Source organism: Mustela nivalis, assembly GCF_964662115.1.
Source record: "Mustela nivalis genome assembly, chromosome: 7".
NCBI lineage: Eukaryota > Metazoa > Chordata > Mammalia > Carnivora > Mustelidae > Mustela > Mustela nivalis.
In genome coordinates this window covers 106496392-106518693 of record NC_139026.1, presented here as the reverse complement: position 1 = coordinate 106518693, position 22302 = coordinate 106496392, and positions in this window count along the sequence as shown.

Below are 22302 nucleotides of genomic sequence, written 5' to 3'. Positions count from 1 at the left end.
TTCAGAAGTGACCCTAGGCATAGGACAGCTGCTCTAGACACTCCTGTTTGAAAAGAGTAAGAACAGGAGGCATACAGGAGACCCAGGTCTAAAGCAATTCTGAGATTCAGCAGGCTACATGTGGTCAGTCCCTTCATCAGGGATCAAGCCCTGGCAATTCTTCACTGTGGCTCTTAATTCTGCCCTCTGGACATTCTTCCTTTTCTGTAAAAGGGAGCTCACATGGGGCGCCTGGGTGGCTCAGTGGGTTAAAGCCTCTGCCTTCGGCTCAGGTCATGATCCCAGGATCCTGGGATCGAGTCCCACATCAGGCTCTCAGCTCAGCAGGTAGCCTGCTTTCTCCTCTCTCTCTGCCTCACTTTGCCTACTTGTGTGATCTCTGTCAAATAAATAAATAAAATCTTATTAAAAAAAAAAAAAAAGGGAGCTCACATTTGCAACCAAGTAGTTTTCTGGGCCTATGAAAGTTTGGAGATTTTTTTTTATACTTCCTTTGTCCCTTTCAGTCCAAACTGATGATAGTTCTGTTTGTATGATTCTCTTAAGATCTTTGGGAGCCTCTTGTGAATCTTATTATGGTTCATGCAACTGGGACCAAAAAAGTTGGGTTCACAAAGGTCTTCACAGTAAAACATCCAGCTTCTGTTGAAATTGCCAAGGATTCTTAAAAGTCTTGAGGTTTTTTTGGTTGTTTTTGACACTGTTTTCTAAGGCATTCCTTTATGTCTTAACTTAACAGAGGACTTTATAATCAAAATCTCAGTATCATCTTTATGGCATGTTGTTCTTACTATTCCCTGAATTTTATTTTTGTCCAGAAGCCATTCTTAATTTAATGTTGCTTTTCACCTGGAGAGGCAGGGGGTTTTCAAACTGTGTGGATTCTGCTTGCTTTATATTTAACTTTTTTTTTTTTTTTTTTTTCTTGAGCTTATCCTTCTCCTGTCAAATTTTAATGTGAGCAACAAAAAGAAGCCAGGGTGACCTTTAAGCCTGCCTAGAACTCTCCTCAGCCAGGCCACCCAGTTCCTGAGGTACATTTTCTACTTTCCATACTCTTGCAGGCAAGAATGTTGCTAGACTTTCTGCCACCACATAATGAATTATCTTCTCTTTAGTTTCCGCTAATATTTTCCTCATTTGCCTTATTTTTTTAAAGGTTTTATTTATTTATTTGACACAGAAAGAGAGAGAAATCACAAGCAGGCAGAGAGAGGGGGAAGCAGGCTCCCCACCACGCAGACAGCCCGATGCAGGGCTCGATTCCAGGACCCCGAGATCATGACCTGAGCCGAAGGCAGAGGTTTAACCCTCTGAGCTATCCAGGCACCCCATCATTTGCCCTTTAAAAAAAAAAAAAAAAGATTTTGAGAGAGAAGGCATGCATGTGCAAGTGGAGGCAGGGGCAGAGGGAGAGAGAATGTGGAGCAGACCCCATGCCCAGGCCAGAGCTGGATGCAGGCTCGATTCCAGGACCCTGGGATCATGACCTGAGCCAAAATCAAGAGTCAGACACTTAACCGACTGAGCCACCCAGGTGCCTCTCCTCATTTGTCTTTCATCTTTGACTGCTTTCTTGAGGGACCTCAGGCTGCTGCTAACAGTCTCCTTGAGATCCTTTAGATTTTCACCAGTTCTCTCCTCAAGGTCCTTCCAGCTTGTCTTCTACTGTCTCATCGTTTTTAGGGTTTTATTTTTTTTATTACAGCAGCATTCAACGTGTCTCTCACCTTCTGCGCCCCTGCTTCGGACTCCCTTGCCTGTCTACACCTGCAGCCCCTGCTCATCAAGACTGCTCCTGGTTCCCTGCCATGCAGGGGGCAGACAGTTTTCTCCCAGAGCATCTGCCCCTTGGGACAGTCCTGGGAAATAATTCCGACATATCCGCCCAGAGATCATTTCCTCAGAGGAACTTTCTTGGGAAAGATCTGGAAGATGAGGTTTCATGAAAGACGTTATTTGATGTTATCTTCAAAAACCAACCAACCAATCAACCAACAAAACCCTTTTCAGGATACCAAGTGTTTCATCTGGGGAAAAATATCACAATTGTGTGGGAAACATTTTTAACTGCTTCAGGGGAAATTTCAGAGAGTGAGATCTATTTCTAACATTTTAGGAGAGAAAGAAAAAAAAGGTGAGATTAACTGTACATTAGGCTAAATGTACATGGGTTATGTTTGCTTTACTTTTATTTTTGAATCGAGTGAGCTTGCCAATGGAAGGAGTGCGAGTCCTCGTGTGAAAGGCTGCAGGCTGAGGCTTCTCGCCAACAGGGCAGAGTTTCTTAATCTCCACACGCCCCAGTGTCTCCAGGTCTGAGGTGGAATTATACTTACCTCAGAAGGCTGATGTCAGGGGTAGAGGAGACAGATTGTATGAGCAACAGCCAAGCAGAACGTCTAGCAGATGATCAATAAACCACTCAGGGCCCACTAATGTGAAAAACCTCCCCCTTGCTCTGAAGCCTCTGCTTGTCTTTCCTGAGGTGTCTTGAACCAGGAGTCCCGGCTCCCACTCCCCAGAGAGGAGCTGGGGAAGGGAAGCTCTCACTGTGGAATGTGGAAATCTCCAGGGACCACATTAAATCCTTTCCCAACAGACTATGTCAGGGAAGGAATAAAACCAATTTGCTTTTAGGGTTTTTGTTTGTTTGTTTTTTTGTTTTCTACCTCATGTCCACCCTTGATCTCATCTCTCTGGGTCTGTCTCCTCTTTTGCCTGAGTCTCCCTCATCCTGCTTCCCAGGAGAATCCCCCACCTGCCCCCGCCCCTCCCCCAAGCAGCCCCAGGACAGGAGGCTAGAAGCCAGTGAGGGAAGGAGCCCCACGGTCCCACGGCAGCACCCAGGTGGGAAGAGAATGGAAGTGTGAAAAGCAGAGAATAAGGGGGTGAAATGAGATTTGAAGAAGGAAAGCTGGGGATTACAGAGGAAAGGTTGAATCACTGGGAACATGCCCATGAGGGGAAGGTTTGGGGGCAGCAAAAGCAAAGAGACATGGCAAGCTTTAGAGGCACCCTGCAAGGGAAGGGACTATGGAGGAAGGGAGTTGGAGGAGGGGGTTAGTCACACTTGCTAGAATTCTGGGAAGCTCCATCTCCTTGCCTATCCCACACCTTCCTCTCTAGATGATTCTGCCCTTCTAGATGGTCTGTCTTCTTTGCCCCTTTCTGGCATAGCTCAGGCCAGGCGGTCCTTAGCCTCGGCGATGACAACATCTCCCAACCAGCTGGTCCTCCCCCAACACCCTGCCATCCAGTCTACTCATCTCACAACCGGAGTGGCCTCTCCTTCACCTGATCTTGTCCCCATCCCACCCCATACTCAAGAACTTATCTTGGTACAGGTTTGTCTCTGACCCTGGGAAGAGGGCAGCTTTAGGACATTATCAGCATGGAGAACACCTTGTATGGTTTCTGGAAGGTAGCATTATGGGGACCGAGGGAATGGATGGATGGATGGACACACACCTGGTGGCAAAGAAGAGATAGTTGGGGGGGGGGGTCCTGCAAAGGAAAGAGGGTTGGTGAAGAAGACGAATGGGAAACATCAGCAAGCCTTCGGGTAAAAGAAACACGTTTATTTTTGGTGGGGTAATAAATTCTTTTTTGGAAGATTGCCATGCTAAAGCAGCACATTGGGTTCTTTCCACTGTGTCTGAAGGACAAATAGGGGTGGAAAGGGTCCCAGACCCTATAACCAGCGCCTCCCAGGAATCAGCTGCCTCCCTGGGCCTCCAGATGTCTAACTTCTTTCCCTTGATACTGACTCTGTCCTTGTCACCCCTTTCACTGCCCTCATCACCACCGCCACCCTGACCAGGGGCAAGCTCCCGAGGTATCTCTCTTGCTTCAGTGCCCCGTTTTCTTCCTTCTGGACTTCCACGCTGCTTGATTTCCCATGCTCACTGCCCCCCGCCCCCACCCCCCAACTTCGTCCATTTCCCATGTCCTGGGGCTCTCATTATTCATCCATTCGTCCAAACCTCCACCAAGGGCAGGCTGCTTCCACTTTTCAGCTGCCTAATGCTCCCAAGGACTCCCAAGTTCTGTTAAAACAATCGGAATTTTTATGGACAATCAGTTTTTAAAGCCTTCAAGGCACTAAATTGTATCGGCCCAAGATGCCACTTAGAATAAACTTCTCTAATGTTGCAAGGCGTGCCCTGTAGCTGAAGATTCATGTGGTTGCTTGTTGAGGTCATTCACTCAGAGGGGTTTTATCAGGGCAAGCAGGGTGGAAAAGGGATGGAGAGCCAGACCCAGGGCCCCAGTCCCCCTCCCCAGCTGCCTCCTATCCTCTCTCCTTTGGTGCAAACCCTGTCCACGGCGCCAGAACACCACGGTTTATTTTTATCTGTTTATTTTGCAATTAACAAAGAGAAGGAGCCTCTTTTTGATGGGCTGGTTCAGGGGTTCAAAGTGTCTAGCTACCTTGACCCCTTTACCAGCCTCCGACGTCGCAGTACGGCTGCCCAACTGGGAGAGATTTATACTTATTTTTATATAATGGAAAACTCATTGCTGGACATCGAGTTACTCACTTTGATTTGTTTTCTTTGGAAGAAGCGGCCGGCGGCGGCAGCGCCCCAAGCTGGGTCATTAATATGGCAGCAACAGCAACAAAGACCTTTACAGCCGCTGCCTGTAAACCGTGGATAAAGTTCAAGCATTTATTCTGTTTGAGGCCTCCCAGTGTCTATAAAAGCCCAGCACGATTATATGATCAGTGTCAAGACCCACTTTCCCCTCTTTGTGCTCCGGGATGCATTTCCTTGCCCTGTCCCTCCGTGTTGCCACTGCAGCTGCTCTGGCTTTAATAGCAACCCAAGGCACACACTATTGGAGTGTTCCTTGGGCTTTGTTTTAAACATGGTTTTTGCTTGTGTTAACTACCGCCTGGCTCTCTGACACCCGTGAATGGGGCTATGCGGGGCTGTCAATCAACAGCAATAATAATGCCATCTGGGTTTGAATAATACTAATGAGAAGAAGAAGAAGAGGGATACTGTGTATTAACATAGCACCTTTGTCCCAGAAGCTCAGAGGGCGTTCAGGATAATAATTCATTCATGCTCCGAGCACTGCTTGGCGGTAGATATTATGATCCCACCGCGGGGGACTGAGACACAGAGAGGGCAAGTGGCTGGCCCCAAGGTCACACAGTAAGTCAGAGATGGCATAAAACTTAGTTGCTGCAAGTCCCCTAAAGCATTGGACCCGTGGGATCACACTGAACTTTAACTCTCATTACATCTGTTTTTAAAATCTAGCGGTAAAAAGAACTAACTATAGGACCTTGTTGTTCCATACCTTGTGGGACAAAAAAAATAAAAGAAAGGAAGGAAGGAAAGAAGAGAGAAAGAAAGAAAGAAAGCAAAAGAAATAAAGAAAGAAGAAAGAATGTTCTAGGATGGTGGAGAGGACCTCAGAGATCCTCAGTATTAAAGAGGAGCCTGTTCATGCCAGGGGCAAAGGAAGAGAGGGTGATGAGATGCCGGTATTTCACTCCTAGAAGCATCTGGAATTTCTAAAGAGGCAGGAGGCTGGTGGATACAGAAAGCACAATGAATACAGAAAAAGAGAGGTCTCCCCTGGATGTGGGCAAGTAAGCTAACCACAGAGCCAGAAAGCTCATGGAAGGCCAAATCAGGATCAGCAGCCATCCAGAAAGACTATTCCTGAAGTCCATGGATTTCTGTTTAGTCTGAAGTCCCATCCTGCACTTTGCTGGAACCCTAGCTCTCCCTTCTCAACCCCTGTGGTCCTCAGAGAGGTTCAAACCTGACTGTCACTTCAAATCAGTAGTTTTTTACTTAACTTCTCTGTGCTTCAGTGTCCACCTCTGTTAAACCGGTTAATAAGATTATCTCATTCGGTACTTAGCCGATTGCAATGACTTCTGAATTGATTTCTCCAACTTCGGTCTCTCCTTGATATCTATCGCTGGGCCATTAGGAAGATTAAATAAGCTAATATTTACAATGCTGAACATGGTGCATGACCCATAGTGACCCCTCATAAGCATTAGCTATTTAGTAACATTAAGTAATAATGGGGCTGTTATGTTGTCATCATCACTATCTTCTGGTTTGCTGGCCACCGGCTCTTTGACAGATAAGGAATAAAACGAGCACCGTGAAGGAAGAGTGGAATTTGGTCGTATAAAAACATAGAATTAGGCCATTCAGGGCCTTGTCCCCTTCTCTGTATTTGTGTTGCTTTTAGGACCTGCCCCCTGCAGCCCAGCGCTGTGTTATTCTCACTTGCTGCCTGTGTCAATTCTGTCTCCTCCAGCAGACTCCGAACAAATGCACAGGAGACCTCCAGATGGCCAACAGACACATGAGAGGATGCTCAACATCACTGATTATCAGAGAAACACAAATCAAAACCACAATGAGATATCCCCCTCACACCAGTCAGAATGAATAGAGGCAAGAAATTACAAGTATTGGCGAGGATGTGGACCAGAGGGACCCGCGTGCCCTGCCAGTGCCACAGCAACTACTGTGGAAAAGAGTATGGAAGGTCCTCAAAACATTACAAATAGAAATATCATATGATCCAGTAATTCTGCTGCTGGGTATTTACTCAACGGAAGTAGAAATGCTAACCCGAAAAGATATGTGCACCCCTTATGTTCATTGCACTTATTTACAAGGGCAAAATATGACAGCAACTTAAATGGCCAGCAATAAATGAATGGGTAAAGAAGGTATAGATATATATATATATATACATGTATACACACACACACACACACACTAAATATTACTCAGTCACAAAAAAGAATTAGATCTTGCCATCTGTGACAACGTGGCTGGACCTAGAGTGTATTATGCTAAGTGAAATAAGTCAGAGAAAGACAAATACCATATGATTTCACTTACACAGAAAATTTTTTAAAAAAGTACAAAGAAACAAACAATAAAACAGAAACAGACCCATAAATACAGAGAACTGGTGGGTGCCAAAGGATAGGTAGGTGGGGTGATGAGCAAAATGTGTGAAAGTGAGTGGGAGGTATGGGCTTCCAGTTATGCAATAAATAAATAAGTCGTAAAAGGGAAAAATACAATGACCAAATGCACATTAACGCATCTAATTCTGCTCTAGTCTCCTCTGCACCCAGCACGCCACTCAACAAGTTACCTTTGAAGATGAATGTTACCTTTCCATGATTTCTAGAACACCTGCCATGTGCCAGCCTCTGAGTGGAGGGACTCTGAAATATACCAGGAAGGGCTCTTGTCTCAGGAGATACACTTCCTTGGGAGAAGAGATAAGCCATATGGCAACAATTTGCAAACCTTAGCATGCCTCAGAATCACTTGGAGGGCTCCTTAAAGCAGACTGCAACTAAAATGACTTTGAAGGCCCATCAAAATTTTATTTGTACGCTTTTTCAGTGGAACTATCACATTTGTGAGAAGAGGAATAACGTTATCAACACATCATCCCAGTACTTGATTACCCAGTAATCAACCTTGCAGTACTGTACAGGGCAGGTAATAGGAGGGAGAGACTGAAGTTGGGGAAATCAGTTTGGAAGAAGTTGTAACATGACCGGGGAAGAAAGAAATGTGCTGAACTCAATAATTAATTGATTTACTGGTTTTGAAGTTTTCCTGCACCTCTCACCCAATGATTATATCCCTGGTTCCCTCTTTCTTCAAGAGAGCCTCAAATACTTGAGCTGACTCCTTCTACCCTATAAGTTCGTTATTTATGGTATCGTCTGTCCTTTGTCTTTGTCCCTGACCCAGTTTAGAGACACTCTATCACTGGGTCTGAATCTGAGGCACTCTCCAGTTTCCAAGGCAAGCATTCTTTGGCAATAAACAAACAGATTTGCAATTCTTCCCCAGAACTTCAAGACAGAAAGTCCCTGCTTTCCCATCTCTGCAGGCTGGAGGTAAACTTCCCTCCTCACCATCCCTTACCACGTGTAAAGATTTTGACCTTGCGTATGATATTTAGGCTCATGCCTTCTCTTTTTCTATAGAGTTGGAGCTTTTTGAGAGAACAAAGCTCCCATCTCCCCCACCCCCATGTTTCAGTCCCTTTTTGTGGGGGGCCTGACACAGTGAAGGTGCTTGCAAAGTCTTTACTGGAAAAAAAAAAATCGGGAAAAATTTAATTGAAAACATTTAACATTCTTCATGTATTCAAACACGTAATGCCCCCTCACATGTAGATATCTTTTTTAAAAAGTTTTTGTTGATTTAAGTAATTTCTATGCCCAACATGGAACTTGAACTCACGACCCTGAGATCAAGAGTGGCGTGCTCTTCCGCCCGAGCCAGCCTGGCGCCCCCACACAGAGATATCTTTATGAAAGCACCTGGCTTACAGGGTTTCTCTTTCAGACAGAATTGATTATGCCTACATTAGAAGGCAGTTTTTGCAAGGTCTGCTTCCAAGAATAAGAAGTCCCCTCATTAAACAGTAGTCTTCCAAAAGAATATATGCCTCCCTTATTTCTTCTCTCCGCCTGTCCTTCCTGTCGTCCCTCTCTCCCGCCCTCCCCCCTTCCTTCCAGCAGGCACCTGATGACTGAGTATGAGACATTTACACCAGGCACTGTGGGAGATTGGTTCCAACCATTGAGAAGTTTGAAATTCAGTGAAAGATCCCCATCCCTGCATAATTTTATGTTATCCGTTGGATTTTATTTTAGGTTAAAATAAGGTACAGATTAATCCAGTGCCCGCGTACGGACCTACAGAGGAGCAGGAGGCGGGATCACAGCTTATGGGTGTAGAACGAACAGTAGGTCAGTCCGCTTTGGGAGGTGGGCTGTATCTCCAATGGCAGAGAAGGGGGAGACGGGCTCTGCCGGAGGGAGGAGCAGCACTGGGGGTGTGAGGAGCTCAGGGAAGAGGGAGCTCCCCAGGGAATGGAGAGCCGCCCATGGGGAGTGAGAACAGGAGAACAGTGTGGCAGAGGAACACCGTAAGATAGAGGGAGGTAGCCGTGGATCTGAACAAGACACAATGAGAACTTCAGACTCTACTCACAGGCAAGGACAGTGACAGAAGCGGAACAGGGACATGGTCCCCAAATCGAGTTTTGTCGTAATAGTCCTGGCCCAGATGGCCAGCCAGCATTTGCCCTACTGCTTGAGGTTACTGGTACTCTGTGTGCACTTCTCCCCACGGCTGCAGGAGAAAGGAGAGCCCTTGTCAGACATGCTGGACTCTTCCCTCTGTGGCCGGGTGCCTGGGGATTTTTATCTGGCTTAAGAGTGGATTTACTCGTCTTTGGAGAGGATTTTTTTTTCTTTTTCTTTTTCTTTTTCCTTTTCTTTCTTTCTTTCTTTCTTTCTTTCTTTCTTTCTTTCTTTCTTTCTTTCTTTCTTTCTTTCTTTCTTTCTCCCTTTCTCTTTCTCTTTCTTTCTTTCTTTCTTTCTCTCTCTCCCTTTCTCTTTCTTTCTTTCTTTCTTTCTTTCTTTCTTTCTTTCTTTCTTTCTTTCTTTCTTTTTGAGGAAGGGGTTCTTTCCTCAGTCCCCTCTCCTCACCCTGGGGATTGTCTCTACGTCTGGCCCAGGAGTGCACTTTGAACCGTTATGTTGTCTTAAGTGCACTGACCACCACAATGGGCAGCGCCCCAGAATGCCTGCCCCTTCTCTGGCAGACTGAGCTGGCCCATTCCTCACCATGTCATGAATTTTCCTGGAGGGAAACAGTGGATACCACATGGTCATGGCTTGAAAAGATTCCATGCTGTCTGCACAAACAGAGACTGGAGCCTCTGGGAACAGCCTCCCTCTCACCTCACCCCTAGAAAACCTCCCGCCCCTGGCCTGTGCGCGGGCTGTGAATTGGCGTTCTGACTTCCACACACTGATGTACTGTGGGAGTGAGGTGTGGGGCTGTTGCCTTCAGAAAAGTAAATCTATCCATCTTCTCTCTGCATTGGACGTGCTTGTCTCTGAGGACCTTTCCTCTCCAGGCAGCCCTGCGCAGTACAGCGCAGATGAGAGGATTTCTGGGGTGGGCCTGACCCAACTGTAGGCACTCAGGCATCACCAGCGTAGCCTGAGAACAGAGGGAGCCCACTCCCACCAACCCACACCCCACTTCTGCCAGACACATAATAAACTCTTTGCTATGCACTTATATCCGCATTCCGGCCCCTCTACCCAGAATGCTGCTTCTTTCCTGCTGTCTTGGGGAACTCCTCTTCATTGTTCAATGCTTAGTTTAAGGGTACTGGTGCTGCAAAGTCTTCCCCAGCTCTCAGGTGGAGAGATGCTGGTTTCTCCCTTTGCTGGATTCTGTGGCTGTGTATCAGTGCTAATGCTGATAAGACAGAATTATGGCTGTTTGCTTGGATATCGCTACCCCAAGTAGATGATGAGCTGCTTGGGGAAAGAATAATGAGGGATAGTAGTACAGATTGTGCACTGCTCAACCCTCTGGGGTGTCATTCACACTGTAGTCTGAATATATGCTGTACAATCCTAAGCAGCAGCTTTGGGGATAATTAGGTCTTATTTTTAATAGGCACTGACACACAATAAAGTTCATTTATCTAACCCCAGGTAAGGCCACTGCTCAGACACTTGCTCCTCTAGCTCACGTCCCGTAAAAGAGGAAAGAAACACTAGCTAGCCCAACAGCCTTGTAATGAGAAAATGCCCAGCTCCCCTTGGAGATGGTACATTGGTTCTAAATCTAGGAGGGAACCCAAGGCCCTCTTATTTTCTTTTTTTAAGATTTATTTATTTATTTATTTGATAGGCAGAGATCAAAAGTAGGCAGAGAGGCAGGTGGGGTGGGCGGGCTGGGAAAGCAGGCTCCACACTGAGCAGAGAGCCCGATGGGGAGCTTGATCCCAGAACCCTGGGATCATGACCTGAGCTGAAGGCAGAGGCTTTAACCCACTGAGCCACCCAGTGCCCCCCAAGGCCCTCTTAGACCTCAAACAGCTAATGGCTGATCCAGGGATGTCAAAGAAGTTTTATCTCATGGGTCAAATCAGACTTATAAGTAGTGACTACTTGAAGCACTGAACTGGGAAAGAAGTCTTCTGAGGCAGCATTCAAACTCAGTGGAGGAGAACATCCTATGAATGTTCGAAGTCTTTGCTGGAGCAGTAATGGGAGAGAGAGGCCCATGTGCCACCTGGCTGTCATCCATTCAGTTTGGCGCTGGACTAGTGACAGGGCTAGTGGAATTATATAATAGGAGTCCCTGTCTTGTCTTGCTCAGATGTTCTCAGGCTTTTATGAGTGATACACAAATTTTTGTCCCCATGCCCCAGTTTCTCATCTTTAGATGAGAGATCTTTCTTTTGAGGTTTTGGAGAGGTGAAGCAAAAGGACAAAGTAGGGCTTGTAGTCCCCCCAGCAAAAAGGAAAAGACGAGGGAGACAGAGATGCCCAGAACTGCTTTCAAATCATCCAACAACATCCTTCAATGGGATATCCACTTCTCTTCTGCCACCACCCCTATTCTGATATTCGGAAGAAGTGAGGATGGGAAGGTAGGAAAGGACTTCTAGAAGGCAGTTGTAACAACAACCACAAAATTTTGAAACTCAGTGGATAGGCATCAAGAGGGCAGGAAAAGAGTTCTGGTTTGTCCTATATCTCTGGAAGAAGACCCAGAGGGCCGTGATTGGGATCTGGGCTCTGGGACCACCCCACAAAGGCTCAACTCACTGACAATAGTTAGTGCGGTGATAAACTGGTTGACTTGACTCTAGTTTCCTTTAGATGACTCTCCAGTCTCTAAAAAGGGCCTAATAATCACACATACTTCAGGGAATCAAGAGGATTAAGTGAGTTCATAAATACAAAGTATGTGGAGCAGAACCTGATCCACGGGAAGTCTCCGTTGTCACCTATGCCATCATAGTTGCTGTTATTGTAGCGTGTTTTTCTTGCTCGACGAGAAAGGGAAAATGGACTTAAATGATGTAACGGAAACACTTGAGAACAGACCAAGGGCTACAGCAGACAAATATGACTCCCTTTCATTACATCAACCCCATCAACCCTCCTCTTGTTATGATTCTATCTTTCATGGAGTTAGCTAAAGCTTTCATAGCCTCAGTTGGAATCCCTTTTCTTGAGATGGTTTATGAATAAGTGAAAGTCAAAGGGCCACCACGTGCTGGGCTCTTTGCTAAGAACTTTGACCTCACCATCAAAGTTCTGTCTTAGTCACTGTCTTAGTCACCAAGTGATTAATAAAAGATCCTATGGGCACTTGTACCTCTAAGGTTTCCAAATCCCCTGGATATTTCTGTGAAGCACTGTGCCATTTATGCGTTTATTCATTCATTTATTATTCTTTTAGCTTATAATAAATTGACTTTATGATCTGTAAGATCTTGGAGAAAATAAGAGGGGATGTTTGTCCATCCCTCATTTATTCATACCTACTGATCTCGGTGTCCAGAATGCCAGTTTCTCCCTTGTCTACCTGGAAAACCCCTATTCATCCTTCAAAGCCCATCACGTCTATAACATTGTCCATGGAGCCATCTCCCAAACCCTAAGCAGTTAACAACTTGCAGGTGAATTCTTTTTGCCTCTATTATATAATAGACTTTCCAATATTATGCTTTAATTTCTTACTATACTATGAGCATCTTGAAGGCAAAGAAATCCTAACTTACCTCTGAAGGCCTAGAGCCTAACATACAGCCTAGCACACTAGGTGTTCATTAGTGTTTGTTGAGTGAGGCCCTTTCAGCCTATATATAGTACGTCCTTGGGGCTATAGTTTTTTTTTTTTAAATTATTTTATTATTTATTTGACAGAGAGAGAACACAAGTAGGCAGAGAGGCAGGCAGAGAGAGAGGAGGAAGCAGGCTCCCTGCTGAGCAGAGAGCCCGATGCGGGACTTGATCCCAGGACCCTGAGACCATGACCTGAGCGGAAGGCAGCGGCTTAACCCACTGAGCCACCCAGGCGCCCTGGGGCTATAGTTTTAAGCAAGTTTAAGACCCACTTTCAGGTTGTGAATACCAGGCTGCCAGCATGTTTAAAAGCAAATATGAGGAAAGATTTGTCAACAATTGCGGTCGTAAAACTCTAGAACAAGTAGAGATCCTGGAATCTTTTTCTTGGATAGGCTTTACCAGTGAGAGAAGATGATTTGGTCATGACCTCATTTAGAGATGGGGATAGAGCCTTTTCAGCTCTAGGAATCTTTAAGTAGACTTCTGGACATAAACAGGATGCCTGTGGGTAAGAGAAAGTGGTTCATCCCACCTCTTCCCTCTTCCTTACCCTTTTACCCTGTTTGGGCGCCCAGCTCTTGCCTCTCTGCTCAAGTTATACCCTCCCCCCCAACCAGCTTAAGTCCTACCTTTACTACAAAGCCTCTTCTGATTAGCCCTGTCCAAGGGGAATACTCCTTCCTCTGGGTTCTGGGCATGACAGTGTGACATTTACCAGTGTGACATTTACCAGGCCTCTAATTGATTCAGGAATATGTTACTTGACTTCACAATGGGAAATTCCTTTGAGACAAAAAAAAAATATTTCTCTTAGGCCCCTTGTTCCCTCCCCAGTGCTGAGCGTGGTTTAGGAGACTAGCATGTGTGTGCATGTGTGTGTGTGTTGGCATGGCAACACAATATGTATAATCCAAGCCGGAGATCCTGGTGTCATACATCTGGAACAAAACAAACTCATTTATGACATCTTCCAGCATGTACACTGTCTCTGAAACACTGAGATCTCAAAGAAACAAAACAGCTCCAAAACAGGGTGGAGAGCCGACATTCTTTCCTCGCCTGCCGGCTTGCCCTTCCCCCTGCCCACCTCCCCATATACAGAATGGAAACTTTCAGGGGAAAAGAATTCTGAACAGCTGTTGTGAGAGACCACACAGACTTCCCCACATCTGCTAGCATACAGCCGGTGAGCTCATTTCTCCGGGGGATGCAGTCTGAGTCTGTGGGGTCCACTTAAGTACACCTTAGGAGGGGCTGAGGAGGAAAGAGGAAGTGGCCCCAGGTGGAGGGGAACTTTCTCATGTCAGAAAATTCACTGGAGACGGGCTAAAGGTTGAGTGATTCCACGGACACCTTCTTGACTAGGAGAGTTGGCTTTCCAGAAAGTGTCTCTGCCCATTATCATTAAAAAAGAGCTACTATCAAATTTACACTTGATTTTTAAAAAGGACCTTGATTCTACCAAGTCGTCCTCCCCTCCTCCAAAATGTCTAAGTCAAAAAGCAATTGCTGGTTGGAAAATATCCTCCAAAGCAATACAGTCCTGGGCCATGACAGCTTGCCCCAAGCTTTTTAGTGTTAAAAATAATATTCTGAAATATATATTGTGCTGTATTGTCTACAAAGAGCTTTCACTCATGGTGTCGCATTTGATCTCACGAGAGGCCATCACGAGGGGCACGGCAGATATTGCGCACATGATTGTTAGTGGCAGAATTGGTTATCAGGAAGGATACTAACATTGGCATTAACCCTGATTTTCCAACTTTGAAGCCAAAGCTTGTGGAGGTTCCATGGATTGTCCAAGTTCGCAAAACAGAACAGAGGATTCAGACTCTTGGGTTTGACTTATAAACCCATGTACTTTTCCTTTTGCAAAACCATGAAGTCATCTCTCACAAAATAGCAGCTTCTTTGTAAAGCTAGCTTTTACTTCTTCTCCCATTTCTTGGGGCCCCAAACTAGGAAATCCAACCAAGCCCTGGGATTCTTATGGGTATGACACAATCACTTCCTGAGCTGAGTGTTGGCTCCATACCCCAGCAGAGCAGCACAGGGGAGGGTTAGTGGGAATATCTAGCCCCTTTGGAAAGTCCATTCTCATCCTCTGGATGCAGAGTTGTGGCAACCAGAATGAAAAGGAGCAGGCGATGGGACACCTGGGTGCCCCAGCATCCTGGTGTCTCTTGCTGAGACTATATTCCCACACCTCTCCTGCATCTCTTTCACCTGCAGAGGGAGGGAGGCCAGGTAGTTTCTGCAGACACTCCCAGCTCTAGCCTTCCATGGTTCGATGACAAGCAGGGGACAGGGGTGGAGAATTTCCCTGGAGGGAACGCGTGCCTTGCACTCATCCTCTAGCCCCTGTGCCTGCTGTTAGCCTGGAGCTGGCCTGGCCCTGCTGGGTCTGGAGATGCCATTGTGCAGCATCAGTTGAAGGTTTGGGTGAGGGCGGGCTGAGGCCAGCAGGGGGGGACCCACTGGGGTATTTTTTTCAGATGCATATGTCCCCTCTCAGGCAGCCCTTTCAGAGCTCTGGACAATGTGCTCTTTTTGTCCCCAGCTCTTTCAGCCGCCTGTTCATTCTCTTTGCATCTGCTGTCACACAGGACATCCCGGCTGGCAGGCGACCACGGGGACACATTGTGCTCCCTTAATGAAGCATGGGGCTGGTGATATGGGGGTGGTTGGGGGCCTACAGGGAATAGGGGTGAGCAGAGGGGCACCCCATCTTTCTACTCCAGGCTCCTCTTGAGGGAAAGGACAATTGGCCCCTTTTTTACCTCCCATAGTTCAAACGGATATGCCTGTAAGAAAGGAACTAGTTCCGCATCACAGACTTTGGAGATTGGGGTGCGAGAGGGTGAGCTGGAAGACAGAGGGTTATTTTCTCTAGAGAAGTGACACTGCTGGCCAGGTGGGCAGGAGGTCCTGGGCCAAGGGGTATAAGCCAGGAACACTTGGCCTACATCCTTCCCGCGAAGAGATTCCCTACACCAGCCAACATAGGAGTGGGCAAGCAGGACCCTATAGGACAACCCTTCATTCTTTAAAAGCTTACTGCCTCATCACCCACCTAGGGTTAGTTTCTACGGAGTAATTCTTAAGAGTCAGGAGCATCCGTGAAATGATCTCATAGAGTCTCCTCAGGCCCTACTGTGTCGTAGTTGGAGGCCTCCTCCATCCAAGAGAAGAAAACAAAGGATGGCTCCAAGAGTTCACACAAAGTGGCCAAAGGCAAGTATGACATCCAAGAGCTCACAAATGAACATCCCGGTTATAAGGGGAGATTATGGATGAGTCTTGTTCTTGTTCTCAAATGTTCTTTAAGAATGTCCTCTCATCATGCCACCTCAAGCCCCAGCAGTAATGAAAAAGGAAATAAATGGGATCCTGGGAGAGGAGAGGTTTTCTTGCACTGTGGCTTGAAGACCCATGTCTCTGATCCTTGCACCACAAGGTGATGCTACCAAAAGCTGATGACTATCTGCACTGAGGGTGTGGCTGGCAGGCACAGATATGGGAGCCCTGATGTTTTCAGACCCACCTGGTCTGTGAAGCATGGGCTCTGCCTGCCACTCTAAGGGCCAGCAGAAATCTCCCCAAAAGACAACCCTTCACTCCCAGGCCCCCTTCCTACTTGCTGAAGAGTTACCTTGTAGAAGCCAGGGTTCATGACAATGTTCTGGCATGTGATGATGTCTTCCCAACTGTTCCTACAACTTAGAGTTTGTCTTTCTGGTATGTTTACTGCACCCCCCACCCCACCCCATCCACCCCTCACTCCTCCTGGCCTGCTTACCCGCCCACCACCCTAAAGAAAAAAGCCTGGGCCTTGTCCAACACGGCCCCCTGTCCCCTTTAACAAGCAAAGTGTGCTGGCATTGCAATTGGTGGTCTTCTCCCCGAAGGTCGTTAATTAGTACAGAATGTAGACTTCAGTTGTCCTGCCAGCCCCGATGAAAACGCAGCTGGCAGGTGGCCGAGACGGAGGAATTTGTCATAGGTTAGATCAGCTCAGGCTCTGAGAACCAAGTGTACAGCTTATGCAAATAGTTTTGCTTAGCATGGATCCTGTGTTCTTATTCCCCCTCCCTCTCCCCACAACTTGTTTTTAAACTGAAGGGTGGGGAGGGAGTGGGGAAACAAGGGAAGGAGGGAGAACAAGCACTTACTTGCCAGATCTCATTCTAAATCAGAAAGGAGCAAATTGCTTTCCCTAAAAAAGAAAAAGCCAGGGGGAAAAAGAAGACAAAACACCCATCCTTTGGTCTAATGTACTGAGCATTTGAAAGCTGAATTGCTCCATAAGAAAGGCTAGCAGTGAGTGTATTTGGAGAGAGACTATTATCCCCATCAAAACCCATTCATACTCTCTGGGAGGCCTGCAGAGCACCTGGGTGGGGACTTGGAACATTGGGTTCTATTCCTCTCTTGCCACTCATGGTGTCACTTCCTTAACCCTGCCTCAGTTTCCCAAACTTTGACAGGTGCTGATGATAACGGAGCTCAGTTAGCCAAAGCATCTCGGCACCCACAACTCCCAGCAGAGAGAAGGCCATGGTGGCTTCTCTGCACACATGCACTGGGCTGACAAGCCAACTCTGAGCTATATGATTTGGGCTGCAGTGGTTAACCTCTCTGAGCTTCAACTTCCTCATCTGTAAAAACAGGGAAAACACTCCTTCCCTCCCGTGGAAGCAGTGCAGCTAGCATGTATTAAGGACTCAATTAGTATTTAACAAAACTGAATGAAGCAAGATAACAAGAGAAAGCAATAAGCATGCTGCCTCGTTGTGCATCGCTGATACTCAGTGCAATGTGGGCTGAATCTTGACTGACACCCTAATCATGGTGACAAGACCCAAATCTAATCAAGACCATCATTGAATTTCAAGGCATCGAGTTGGTTCAACACTGATTTTGTTGAAGATGGAAGACAGGGTGGGAGTAGGGGATGAAAAGTTCAGGGTTAACCCAGGACAGGGTTTCTCAATCTCACTTCCTGACATTTGGGACTGCATAATTCTTTGTTGTGGGTGGGGGACTGTCCTGTCCAATGAAGAATGGTTAGTAGCACCCTCTCCTGCTACTGTAGCAACTTCCCCACTGCAGTGACCAAAAAATGTGACATTTCCAAATAGGCTCCGGAGGGCAAAATCTCTCTTGAATGAGAATTGCCACCGATCTAATATAATTTCCTCCAGGCAAGCAGATGAGTAACCTGGTGATCTCCATGAACAGGTGGGCATGTGATATTTACATTTCAGCTGCTACTTGACACTCCAGCACAATAAGAAGAGCTGCTCCTTGCTTAAGGGCTACTATAAAGACCAAAAGAAAATGTGAGCCAGATCTTTGTGGTATCTCAGACTTCTGGTTTCTGATCTGGTGCATGAAGGGCTTGGAAGTCATTACTCCATCCCTAGTAAAAAGCTGAACAAACTAAAAGCATACCTTCTTAGATCCATCAGAGAAGTGAAGTCACAAGGCAAACCACCACCCTCAAAATTGGAGGGACGGACAGGCAAATACAGAAAATCACAACTTACTAGAGCCAAAACCTCTATGGGAGCTAGTACCAGAGTTGGAGAACATAAACTAAACTGACAAATTGCTAGAGGCTCAGGATGGACACCTCTGAGAGATAAAAACTCAAAGGGGACCCCCCTCCCTTTTGTTAGTTTTACCTCCAGGATCTTGACCAGGCACTCACAGTGACAATTAGATAAAAATCTCCCCAGGCTTCTGGCTTGGGGGTGGGTGGTTTGGAATCATTTTGAAATGCACAGAGAATTCTGTTCTTCCAGGCTGCTCCACAAGGAAAACTACTTTACCAGAGTATAACCTACTGGGATCTTTTTTTTTTTTTTTTAATTTAATTTTGTGTGTGTGTGTGTTCCAAAATTCATTGTTTTTGCACCACACCCAGTGCTCCATGCAATACCTGTCCTCCTCAATACCCACCACCAGGCTCCCCCCAAACCCGCACTCCTCTCCCCTCCAAAACTCTCAGTTTGTTTCTCAGAGTCCACAGTCTCTCATGGCTTGCCTCCCCCTCTGATTTTCCCCCACTCAATTCTCCCAATCTCAATGTCCTCTGTGTTATTCCTTATGCTCCACAAGTAAGTGAAACCATATGATAATTGACTCTCTCTGCTTGACTTATTTCACTCAGCATAATCTCCTCCAGTCCCATCCAGTCCATGTTGATACAAAGATTGGGTATTCATCCTTTCTAATGGAGGTATAATACTCCATTATATATATGGACCGTATCTTCTTTATCCATTTGTCTGTTGAAGGGCATCTTGGCTCTTTCCACAGTTTGGTGACTGTGACCGTTGCTGCTATGAAAATGGGGTACATTGGCCCTTCTTTGCACTACATCTGTATCTTTGGAGTAAATACCCAGTAGTGCAATTGCAGGATCATAGGGTAGCTCTATTTTTAGTTTCTTAAGGAATCTCTACACTGTTTTCCAAAGTGACTGTACCAAATTGCATTCCCACCAATAGTGTAAGATGGTTCCCCTTTCTCCACATCCTCTCCAACACCTACTGGGGTCTTATCAGAGGTCAGCCAATTGGGGAAGGGAAATACCTAACTGCAATCTGTTCTGGCCATCCATGTGGGTAAGGGGAATATCTACCTCCACCTACACTAACCTTTGTCTGGGGAGAAGGAAAATACTAAACTCCAGCTACTCCAGGCATCCTGTCCTACCTAAGGCATAGGAATTGTGGAGTGAAAGGCACTTGTAAAGTTCACAGTCCAGAGCATAGGCTCAGGAAAAGACAGACCTAATCATTGGACCCTAGAAGTCTTCCCCTTCCCTCATACCTCACCACTCACCACGACGTTATTAAAAAACCTATTTACTACAGTTTCTTTTACCAAGAAAAAATTACAAGACACACTAAAAGGTAAAAACCAAAGTTTAAAGAGATGGATCAAGCTCAGAACCAGATGTACAGAGACTTTAGAATTATCAGACTGAGAATTTAAAACAACTACAATTAATATTCTAATGACTCTAATGAGTAAAGTAGAACAACAATGTGTGCAGAGAAATGCAAATTTTAAGAAAGAAGAACAAAGAAAGGCTAGAGATTGAAAACACTTTAACAAATGAATAATGCCTTTGATGGGCTCATTAGTAGATTGGACACAGCTGAGGAAACAATCTCTGAGCTTGAGGATATCTCAATAGAAAAAATTTCCAAACAGAAAAGAGAAAAAAGAGTAAAAAAATAAAAAAAGAATATCCAAGACCTATAAGACAACCAGAAAAGGTGTAATGTATGTGTGATGGGAATACCAAAAGAGGGGGAAACATGGAAGAAAAGAAATATTTGAAGAAATTATGACTGAGAATTTCCCCAAATTAATATCAAACATCAAGCCACAGATCCAGGAAGCTCAGAAACACCAAGCAGGATAAATGCCACAAAAACTACACCTAGGCATATCATATTCATACTAAAGAAAAAATATAAATATTTTTATATTTTTATATAAATATACAAAGTAAAAAACCCTTGAAAGGAGCCAAAGGGACGAAAAAACTTTATCTCTAAAGAAATAAAGATAAGACTTGTATCTTAGAAATCACACAAACAAGAAGAGAGTGGAGTAAAACATCTCAAGTGTTGAAAGAGAAAACTTCAACCTAGAATTCTGTATACAGCAAAATTTTCCTTCAAAAGTGAAGAAAAAAAATAAAAACTTTCTCAGACAAATAGTAAGGGAATTCATTGCCAGTAAGTCTACCTTGGAAGAAATCTTAAAAGAAGTTCTTCAGAGAGAACGAAAATTATGCAGATCAGAAACTTAGATCTTTATAAAGATTTCTCTTTAAAAGAAAGAGCATTAGAGAAGGAATAAGTGAAGGGAAGATAAAGGTTTTTACTTTTCTTATGCTTAATTCATCTAAGAGATAATAGTTCAAAATAATAATAACAGCACTGTATTATGTACATCACTTATATCAAAGTGAAGTGAGTGACAGGAATAAAAAAGGGAATGGGAGGTAGGAATTGGGATTATTTTGCTATTAAAAGGTATTTGCACTACAGGTGAAAATAGACTTGTGTTAATTGTAAATGTATATTGCAAATGCCAGGAAAACCACTAAACAAGCAAAAAAAAAAAGTATTATTGATATGCTAAGAAAGGATAGCAAGTGGAATAACATAAAATATTCCATCTAAAACACAAAAGGGAATGAATATGATACCAAAAGCACGGGCAACAAAACAGAAATAGACAAGTGGGCTGTATCAAACTAAAAAACTGTGAAGCAAAAGAAACAACAGATTCAAAAGAGAATTTATGGAAAAAGAGAAAATATTTGCAAACCATTTAAATGATAAGGTATTAATATCCAAAAGAACTCTTGCAACTAAGTAGAAAACAATACAAAACAAAACAAAATAACCTAATTTTTTAAAGGGCATAAAACTTGACTAGACATTTATCCAAAGAAGACATACACGTGATCATTAGTTATATGAAAAGGAACTCAACATCACTACCAGAAAAATGCAAATCAGAACCACAATGATATATTTCCTCATACCTACGAGGATGACTAGGATAAAAAGAAAGGAACAAGTGTGATTGAGGATGTGGAGAAATTGGAAATCTCTTGCATTGTTGATGAGATTGTAAAATGATGCAACTGATAATTGAAAACAGTCTGGATAGAACTCACTATATGATCTAGGAGTTCTACTTCTGTGCATTTATCCAAAAGAATTGAAAGCAAAGGCTCAAGATACTTGCAGTGTTCATTATAGCATTAGTCACAATAGACAAGAGATGGATGGATTTTAAAAAATGTTGTATACACATACAATGTAATAAAAGTCAGTCTCAAAAAAGAAGAAAGTCTTATCATATGGATGACATGGATGAATAGTAAGATATTTGCTTAGTGAAATAAGCTAGTCACAGAAGAAAAACTGCTGAATGGTTCTATTTATATGAGGTATCTAAAGTAATTAAAGCCATAGGTATGGTGGTTGCCAGGGTCTGGAGAAGATTGGAATAGGGCTTTGCAATTCAATGGGTCTATGCTTTTAATCCAGCAAAATGAAAAAGTTCTAGAAATCTTCTGTTCAACGCTATGTATATAGTTAACAGTATTGTACACTTACAAATGTGTAAGAGAATACACTTCATGTTAGTGTCTTTTTTACCACACACACAAAAAAAAGGGCAGGAAAAAAGTGAACAAAGAACATAGACAATATATACAAAATGGTAGCATATGTGGTAGATATTAATCCAACTGTTTCAATAATCATTTTAAACCTCAGTTTTCTAAATGGATAGAGAAAGATACAACTTGCTAACACTAACCAAAAGAAAGCAGGAATAGCTATATTAATTTCAGACAGAGCAGACTTCAGAGCAAGGAAAGTTGTCAGCAATAAAGAGGGGCATTACATAATGAAACAGGGTTCAATTCTCTATGAATACATAACAATTCTTAAAGTGTAAGCATCTTAAAGTTTAAGCATCTAACAACAGGCCATCAAAATTCATGAAGCCAGAACTGGTAGAATACACAGAGAAATAGATAAATTCACCATCAG